Raw genomic sequence first — 10,000 nt, forward strand, 5'->3', positions numbered from 1 at the left:
CCCAAGCTCTCCGGGGAAGGCTTCAAAGGTGCTCCCCCAGGCTCTCTGGGGAAGGCTTCCAGCTCGTCCCCCTGGCTCTCCGGGGAAGGATTCCAGGTCGTCAACCAGGCTCTCCGGGGAAGGCTTCAAAGGTGCTCCCCCAGGCTCTCTGGGGAAGGCTTCCAGCCCGTCCCCCTGGCTCTCCGGGGAACCTTCCCAGCAGCCCCCAGAAGCTCTGGGGAAAATTTGGGATCCGTCCCCTTCCGGGCGCTCCAATAGGGAAGGGGCGAGTCGTCCCCCGGCTCCCGAGGAGGGTGAGCCCTCCCCGGCTTGCTGGAAGCGGCTACCCGGTCAGGGTGGTCCCGATCCTTATTTGGAAAAAAAATTTTTTTTGGCTCCAGGGTCCGGGGGGACCTTCTAGCAGTGCCCGGAGTCTCCGGTGAAATTTGTAAAAAATTTCCATGTGTCCGATCCAAACGACCGGGGCGGTCGCTCTCCGCGGGCCGAGGAGGGTGAGCCCTGAGCGGCTTCCGGGAAGCGGCTACCCGGTCACGTGGTCCCGATCCTTATTTGGAAAAAAAATTTTTTTTTGGCTCCCCGGGCTCCGGGGGGACCTTCCAGCTCGTGCCCCGGGCCTCCGGGGAAGGCTTCCATTTTCCGTGCCCTCCTCCGGGTGAGGCTTCCGCTCTCCGCGGCCGAGGAGGGTGAGCCCCGAGCGTCTTGCCGGGCGGCGGGGACCCGGTCTCGGAAGTCCCGATGGAGACTGGGGAAAAATTGATTTTCTTCGCTCCGGGGACCGGGGGCACCTTCCTGCGGCGCCGGGATGCTCTGGGGAAAATTTGGAATCCAAACACCCTTCCTTGTGAGAGATCCAGGAGACCGGGGTCAAGTCGCCCTCCGCGGCCGAGGAGGGTGAGCCCCGAGCGGCTTGCCGGGCGGCGGGGACCCGGTCTCGGAAGTCCCGACGGAGATTGGGGAAAAAAAAGGATTTTCTTCGCTCCGGGGACCGGGGGAACCTTCCTGCAGCCCCAGGAAGCTCTGGGGAAAATTTTGGGATCCGAACACCCTTCCGTGTGCGTGATCCAAAAGGACCGGGGTCGAGTCGCTCTCCCGGCGGCCGAGGAGGGTGAGCCCCGAGCGGCTTGCCTGGAAGCGGCTACCCGGTCACGGTGGTCCCGATCCTTATTTGGAAAAAAAATTTTTTTTTTGGCTCCAGGGACCGGGGGGACCTTCTAGCAGTGCCCGGAGCCTCCGGTGAAATTTTGTAAAAATTTTCCATGTGCCCGATCCAAACGACCGGGGCGAGTCGCTCTCCGCGGCCGAGGAGGGTGAGCCCCGAGCGGCTTGCCGGGCGGCGGGGACCCGGTCTCGGAGGTCCCGATGGAGACTGGAGAAAAAATTGTTTTTCTTCGCTCCGGGGACCGGGGGCACCTTCCTGCGGCGCCGGGAGCCTCTGGGGAAAATTTGGGATCCAAACCCCCTTCCTTGCGAGAGATCCAGTAGACCGGGGTCAAGTCGCTCTCCGCGGCCGAGGAGGGTGAGCCCCGAGCGGCTTGCCGGGCGGCGGGGACCCGGTCTCGGAAGTCGGGATGGAGACTGGGAAAAAATTGATTTTCTTCGCTCCGGGGACCGGGGGCACCTTCCTGCGGCGCCGGGATGCTCTGGGGAAAATTTGGGATCCAAACACCCTTCCTTGTGAGAGATCCAGGAGACCGGGGTCAAGTCGCCCTCCGCGGCCGTGGAGGGTGAGCCCCGAGCGGCTTGCCGGGCGGCGGGGACCCGGTCTCGGAAGTCCCGACGGAGATTGGGGAAAAAAAGGATTTTCTTCGCTCCGGGGACCGGGGCAACCTTCCTGCAGCCCCCGGAAGCTCTGGGGAAAATTTGGGATCCGAACACCCTTCCGTGTGCGAGATCCAAAAGACCGGGGTCGAGTCGCTCTCCGCGGCCGAGGAGGGTGAGCCCTGAGCGGCTTGCCTGGAAGCGGCTACCCGGTCAGGGTGGTCCCGATCCTTATTTGGAAAAAAAAATTTTTTTTTGGCTCCAGGGACCGGGGGGACCTTCTAGCAGTGCCCGGAGCCTCCGGTGAAATTTTGTAAAAATTTTCCATGTGCCCGATCCAAACGACCGGGGCGGGTCGCTCTCCGCGGCCGAGGAGGGTGAGCCCCGAGCGGCTTGCCGGGCGGCGGGGACCCGGTCTCGGAGGTCCCGATGGAGACTGGAGAAAAAGTTGTTTTTCTTCGCTCCGGGGACCGGGGGCACCTTTCTGCGGCGCCGGGAGCCTCTGGGGAAAATTTGGGATCCAAACACCCTTCCTTGTGAGAGATCCAGGAGACCGGGGTCAAGTCGCCCTCCGCGGCCGAGGAGGGTGAGCCCCGAGCGGCTTGCCGGGCGGCGGGGACCCGGTCTCGGAAGTCCCGACGGAGATTGGGGAAAAAAATTGATTTTCTTCGCTCCGGGGACCGGGGGAACCTTCCTGCAGCCCCCGGAAGCTCTGGGGAAAATTTGGGATCCGAACACCCTTCCGTGTGCGAGATCCAAAAGACCGGGGTCGAGTCGCTCTCCGCGGCCGAGGAGGGTGAGCCCTGAGCGTCTTGCCTGGAAGCGGCTACCCGGTCAGGGTGGTCCCGATCCTTATTTGGAAAAAAATTTTTTTTTTTGGCTCCAGGGACCGGGGGGACCTTCTAGCAGTGCCCGGAGCCTCCGGTGAAATTTTGTAAAAATTTTCCATGTGCCCGATCCAATAGACCGGGGCGGGTCGCTCTCCGCGGCCGAGGAGGGTGAGCCCCGAGCGGCTTGCCGGGCGGCGGGGACCCGGTCTCGGAAGTCCCGATGGAGATTGGAGAAAAAATTGATTTTCTTCGCTCCGGCGACCGGGGGAACCTTCCTGCAGCACCCGGAAGCCCTGGGGAAAATTTGGGATCCAAACACCCTTCCTTGTGAGAGATCCAGGAGACCGGGGTCAAGTCGCCCTCCGCGGCCGAGGAGGGTGAGCCCCGAGCGGCTTGCCGGGCGGCGGGGACCCGGTCTCGGAAGTCCCGATGGAGACTGGAGAAAAAATTGATTTTCTTCGCTCCGGGGACCGGGGGCACCTTCCTGCAGCCCCCGGAAGCCCTGGGGAAAATTTGGGATCCAAACACCCTTCCTTGTGAGAGATCCAGGAGACCGGGGTCAAGTCGCCCTCCGCGGACGAGGAGGGTGAGCCCCGAGCGGCTTGCCGGGCGGCGGGGACCCGGTCTCGGAAGTCCCGATGGAGATTGGAGAAAAAATTGTTTTTCTTCGCTCCGGGGACCGGGGGCACCTTCCTGCGGCGCCGGGAGCCTCTGGGGAAAATTTGGGATCCAAACACCCTTCCTTGTGAGAGATCCAGGAGACCGGGGTCAAGTCGCCCTCCGCGGCCGTGGAGGGTGAGCCCCGAGCGGCTTGCCGGGCGGCGGGGACCCGGTCTCGGAAGTCCCGACGGAGATTGGGGAAAAAAAGGATTTTCTTCGCTCCGGGGACCGGGGCAACCTTCCTGCAGCCCCCGGAAGCTCTGGGGAAAATTTGGGATCCGAACACCCTTCCGTGTGCGAGATCCAAAAGACCGGGGTCGAGTCGCTCTCCGCGGCCGAGGAGGGTGAGCCCTGAGCGGCTTGCCTGGAAGCGGCTACCCGGTCAGGGTGGTCCCGATCCTTATTTGGAAAAAAAAATTTTTTTTTGGCTCCAGGGACCGGGGGGACCTTCTAGCAGTGCCCGGAGCCTCCGGTGAAATTTTGTAAAAATTTTCCATGTGCCCGATCCAAACGACCGGGGCGGGTCGCTCTCCGCGGCCGAGGAGGGTGAGCCCCGAGCGGCTTGCCGGGCGGCGGGGACCCGGTCTCGGAGGTCCCGATGGAGACTGGAGAAAAAGTTGTTTTTCTTCGCTCCGGGGACCGGGGGCACCTTTCTGCGGCGCCGGGAGCCTCTGGGGAAAATTTGGGATCCAAACACCCTTCCTTGTGAGAGATCCAGGAGACCGGGGTCAAGTCGCCCTCCGCGGACGAGGAGGGTGAGCCCCGAGCGGCTTGCCGGGCGGCGGGGACCCGGTCTCGGAAGTCCCGACGGAGATTGGGGAAAAAATTGATTTTCTTCGCTCCGAGGACCGGGGGAACCTTCCTGCAGCCCCCGGAAGCTCTGGGGAAAATTTGGGATCCGAACACCCTTCCGTGTGCGAGATCCAAAAGACCGGGGTCGAGTCGCTCTCCGCGGCCGAGGAGGGTGAGCCCTGAGCGTCTTGCCTGGAAGCGGCTACCCGGTCAGGGTGGTCCCGATCCTTATTTGGAAAAAAAATTTTTTTTTTTGGCTCCAGGGACCGGGGGGACCTTCTAGCAGTGCCCGGAGCCTCCGGTGAAATTTTGTAAAAATTTTCCATGTGCCCGATCCAAACGACCGGGGCGGGTCGCTCTCCGCGGACGAGGAGGGTGAGCCCCGAGCGGCTTGCCGGGCGGCGGGGACCCGGTCTCGGAAGTCCCGATGGAGATTGGAGAAAAAATTGATTTTCTTCGCTCCGGCGACCGGGGGAACCTTCCTGCAGCACCCGGAAGCCCTGGGGAAAATTTGGGATCCAAACACCCTTCCTCGTGAGAGATCCAGGAGACCGGGGTCAAGTCGCCCTCCGCGGCCGAGGAGGGTGAGCCCTGAGCGGCTTGCCTGGAAGCGGCTACCCGGTCACGGTGGTCCCGATCCTTATTTGGAAAAAAAAAATTTTTTTTGGCTCCAGGGACCGGGGGGACCTTCTAGCAGTGCCCGGAGTCTCCGTTGAAATTTTGTAAAAATTTTCCTTGTGCCCGATCCAAACGACCGCGGCGAGTCGCTCTCCGCGGACGAGGAGGGTGAGCCCCGAGCGGCTTGCCGGGCGGCGGGGACCCGGTCTCGGAGGTCCCGATGGAGACTGGAGAAAAAATTGTTTTTCTTCGCTCCGGGGACCGGGGGCACCTTCCTGCGGCGCCGGGAGCCTCTGGGGAAAATTTGGGATCCAAACACCCTTCCTTGTGAGAGATCCGGGAGACCGGGGTCAAGTCGCCCTCCGCGGCCGAGGAGGGTGAGCCCCGAGCGGCTTGCCGGGCGGCGGGGACCCGGTCTCGGAAGTCCCGACGGAGATTGGGGAAAAAAATTGATTTTCTTAGCTCCGGGGACCGGGGGCACCTTCCTGCAGCCCCCGGAAGCCCTGGGGAAAATTTGGGATCCGAACACCCTTCCGTGTGCGAGATCCAAAAGACCGGGGTCGAGTCGCTCTCCGCGGCCGAGGAGGGTGAGCCCTGAGCGGCTTGCCTGGAAGCGGCTACCCGGTCACGGTGGTCCCGATCCTTATTTGGAAAAAAAATTTTTTTTTTGGCTCCAGGGACCGGGGGGACCTTCTAGCAGTGCCCGGAGTCTCCGGTGAAATTTTGTAAAAATTTTCCATGTGCCCGATCCAAACGACCGGGGCGGGTCGCTCTCCGCGGACGAGGAGGGTGAGCCCCGAGCGGCTTGCCGGGCGGCGGGGACCCGGTCTCGGAGGTCCCGATGGAGACTGGAGAAAAAGTTGTTTTTCTTCGCTCCCGGGACCGGGGGCACCTTCCTGCGGCGCCGGGAGCCTCTGGGGAAAATTTGGGATCCAAACACCCTTCCTTGCGAGAGATCCAGGAGACCGGGGTCAAGTCGCCCTCCGCGGCCGAGGAGGGTGAGCCCCGAGCGGCTTGCCGGGCGGCGGGGACCCGGTCTCGGAAGTCCCGACGGAGATTGGGGAAAAAATTGATTTTCTTCGCTCCGGGGACCGGGGGCACCTTCCTGCGGCGCCGGGAGCCTCTGGGGAAAATTTGGGATCCAAACACCCTTCCTTGTGAGAGATCCAGGAGACCGGGGTCAAGTCGCCCTCCGCGGCCGAGGAGGGTGAGCCCCGAGCGGCTTGCCGGGCGGCGGGGACCCGGTCTCGGAAGTCCCGACGGAGATTGGGGAAAAAATTGATTTTCTTCGCTCCGGGGACCGGGGGAACCTTCCTGCAGCCCCCGGAAGCTCTGGGGAAAATTTGGGATCCGAACACCCTTCCGTGTGCGAGATCCAATAGACCGGGGTCGAGTCGCTCTCCGCGGCCGAGGAGGGTGAGCCCTGAGCGGCTTGCCTGGAAGCGGCTACCCGGTCAGGGTGGTCCCGATCCTTATTTGGAAAAAAAATTTTTTTTTGGCTCCAGGGACCGGTGGGACATTCTAGCAGTGCCCGGAGTCTCCGTTGAAATTTTGTAAAAATTTTCCATGTGCCCGATCCAAACGACCGGGGCGGGTCGCTCTCCGCGGGCGAGGAGGGCGAGCCCTGAGCGGCTTGCCTGGAAGCGGCTACCCGGTCACGGTGGTCCCGATCCTTATTTGGAAAAAAAATTTTTTTTTTGGCTCCAGGGACCGGGGGGACCTTCTAGCAGTGCCCGGAGCCTCCGGTGAAATTTTGTAAAAATTTTCCATGTGCCCGATCCAAACGACCGGGGCGAGTCGCTCTCCGCGGGCGAGGAGGGTGAGCCCCGAGCGGCTTGCCGGGCGGCGGGGACCCGGTCTCGGAGGTCCCGATGGAGACTGGAGAAAAAATTGTTTTTCTTCGCTCCGGGGACCGGGGGCACCTTCCTGCGGCGACGGGAGCCTCTGGGGAAAATTTGGGATCCAAACCCCCTTCCTTGCGAGAGATCCAGTAGACCGGGGTCAAGTCGCTCTCCGCGGCCGAGGAGGGTGAGCCCCGAGCGGCTTGCCGGGCGGCGGGGACCCGGTCTCGGAAGTCCCGATGGAGACTGGGGAAAAAATTGATTTTCTTCGCTCCGGGGACCGGGGGCACCTTCCTGCGGCGCCGGGATGCTCTGGGGAAAATTTGGGATCCAAACACCCTTCCTTGTGAGAGATCCAGGAGACCGGGGTCAAGTCGCCCTCCGCGGCCGAGGAGGGTGAGCCCCGAGCGGCTTGCCGGGCGGCGGGGACCCGGTCTCGGAAGTCCCGACGGAGATTGGGGAAAAAAAGGATTTTCTTCGCTCCGGGGACCGGGGGAACCTTCCTGCAGCCCCCGGAAGCTCTGGGGAAAATTTGGGATCCGAACACCCTTCCGTGTGCGAGATCCAAAAGACCGGGGTCGAGTCGCTCTCCGCGGCCGAGGAGGGTGAGCCCTGAGCGGCTTGCCTGGAAGCGGCTACCCGGTCACGGTGGTCCCGATCCTTATTTGGAAAAAAAATTTTTTTTTTGGCTCCAGGGACCGGGGGGACCTTCTAGCAGTGCCCGGAGCCTCCGGTGAAATTTTGTAAAAATTTTCCATGTGCCCGATCCAAACGACCGGGGCGAGTCGCTCTCCGCGGGCGAGGAGGGTGAGCCCCGAGCGGCTTGCCGGGCGGCGGGGACCCGGTCTCGGAGGTCCCGATGGAGACTGGAGAAAAAATTGTTTTTCTTCGCTCCGGGGACCGGGGGCACCTTCCTGCGGCGACGGGAGCCTCTGGGGAAAATTTGGGATCCAAACCCCCTTCCTTGCGAGAGATCCAGTAGACCGGGGTCTAGTCGCTCTCCGCGGCCGAGGAGGGTGAGCCCCGAGCGGCTTGCCGGGCGGCGGGGACCCGGTCTCGGAAGTCCCGATGGAGACTGGGGAAAAAATTGATTTTCTTCGCTCCGGGGACCGGGGGCACCTTCCTGCGGCGCCGGGATGCTCTGGGGAAAATTTGGGATCCAAACACCCTTCCTTGTGAGAGATCCAGGAGACCGGGGTCAAGTCGCCCTCCGCGGCCGAGGAGGGTGAGCCCCGAGCGGCTTGCCGGGCGGCGGGGACCCGGTCTCGGAAGTCCCGACGGAGATTGGGGAAAAAAAGGATTTTCTTCGCTCCGGGGACCGGGGGAACCTTCCTGCAGCCCCCGGAAGCTCTGGGGAAAATTTGGGATCCGAACACCCTTCCGTGTGCGAGATCCAAAAGACCGGGGTCGAGTCGCTCTCCGCGGCCGAGGAGGGTGAGCCCTGAGCGGCTTGCCTGGAAGCGGCTACCCGGTCACGGTGGTCCCGATCCTTATTTGGAAAAAAAATTTTTTTTTTGGCTCCAGGGACCGGGGGGACCTTCTAGCAGTGCCCGGAGCCTCCGGTGAAATTTTGTAAAAATTTTCCATGTGCCCGATCCAAACGACCGGGGCGAGTCGCTCTCCGCGGCCGAGGAGGGTGAGCCCCGAGCGGCTTGCCGGGCGGCGGGGACCCGGTCTCGGAAGTCCCGATGGAGACTGGGGAAAAAATTGTTTTTTCTTCGCTCCGGGGACCGGGGGCACCTTCCTGCGGCGCCGGGAGCCTCTGGGGAAAATTTGGGATCCGAACACCCTTCCTTGTGAGAGATCCAGGAGACCGGGGTCAAGTCGCCCTCCGCGGCCGAGGAGGGTGAGCCCCGAGCGGCTTGCCGGGCGGCGGGGACCCGGTCTCGGAAGTCCCGATGGAGATTGGAGAAAAAATTGATTTTCTTCGCTCCGGCGACCGGGGGAACCTTCCTGCAGCACCCGGAAGCCCTGGGGAAAATTTGGGATCCAAACACCCTTCCTTGTGAGAGATCCAGGAGACCGGGGTCAAGTCGCCCTCCGCGGCCGAGGAGGGTGAGCCCCGAGCGGCTTGCCGGGCGGCGGGGACCCGGTCTCGGAAGTCCCGACGGAGATTGGGGAAAAAAAGGATTTTCTTCGCTCCGGGGACCGGGGGAACCTTCCTGCAGCCCCCGGAAGCTCTGGGGAAAATTTGGGATCCGAACACCCTTCCGTGTGCGAGATCCAAAAGACCGGGGTCGAGTCGCTCTCCGCGGCCGAGGAGGGTGAGCCCGGAGCGGCTTGCCTGGAAGCGGCTACCCGGTCACGGTGGTCCCGATCCTTATTTGGAAAAAAAATTTTTTTTTTGGCTCCAGGGACCGGGGGGACCTTCTAGCAGTGCCCGGAGCCTCCGGTGAAATTTTGTAAAAATTTTCCATGTGCCCGATCCAAACGACCGGGGCGAGTCGCTCTCCGCGGCCGAGGAGGGTGAGCCCCGAGCGGCTTGCCGGGCGGCGGGGACCCGGTCCCGGAGGTCCCGATGGAGACTGGAGAAAAAGTTGTTTTTCTTCGCTCCGGGGACCGGGGGCACCTTCCTGCGGCGCCGGGAGCCTCTGGGGAAAATTTGGGATCCAAACACCCTTCCTTGTGAGAGATCCAGGAGACCGGGGTCAAGTCGCCCTCCGCGGCCGAGGAGGGTGAGCCCCGAGCGGCTTGCCTGGAAGCGGCTACCCGGTCACGGTGGTCCCGATCCTTATTTGGAAAAAAAAATTTTTTTTGGCTCCAGGGACCGGGGGGACCTTCTAGCAGTGCCCGGAGTCTCCGGTGAAATTTTGTAAAAATTTTCCATGTGCCCGATCCAAACGACCGGGGCGAGTCGCTCTCCGCGGCCGAGGAGGGTGAGCCCTGAGCGGCTTGCCTGGAAGCGGCTACCCGGTCACGGTGGTCCCGATCCTTATTTCGAAAAAAAAAAATTTTTTGGCTCCGGCGACCGGGGGGACCTTCTAGCAGTGCCCGGAGTCTCCGGTGAAATTTTGTAAAAATTTTCCATGTGCCCGATCCAAACGACCGGGGCGAGTCGCTCTCCGCGGCCGAGGAGGGTGAGCCGCAAGCGGCTTGCCTGGTTGCGGCTACCCGGTCACGGTGGTCCCGATCCTTATTTCGAAAAAAAAAATTTTTTTTGGCTCCGGCGACCGGGGGGACCTTCTAGCAGTGCCCGGAGTCTCCGGGCAAATTTTGTAAAAATTTTCCACGTGCCCGATCCAAACGACCGGGGCGAGTCGCTCTCCGCGGCCGAGGAGGGTGAGCCCCGAGCGGCTTGCCTGGAAGCGTCTACCCGGTCACTGTGGTCCCGATCCTTATTTCGAAAAAAAATAAAAAAATTGGCTCCGGCTTCCTGGGGGACCTCCCAGCAGTGCCCGGAGTCTCTGGGGAAATTTTGGGAAAATTGCCTTTCCGTGGGCCCCATCCAAAGGACCTGGTGGAATTCTCTGTCTCTGGCCCAGGACGGTGATCCTCGGGCGG

The sequence above is a fragment of the Gopherus flavomarginatus genome, assembly GCF_025201925.1.
Source record: "Gopherus flavomarginatus isolate rGopFla2 chromosome 13 unlocalized genomic scaffold, rGopFla2.mat.asm SUPER_13_unloc_7, whole genome shotgun sequence".
Taxonomy (NCBI): domain Eukaryota; kingdom Metazoa; phylum Chordata; order Testudines; family Testudinidae; genus Gopherus; species Gopherus flavomarginatus.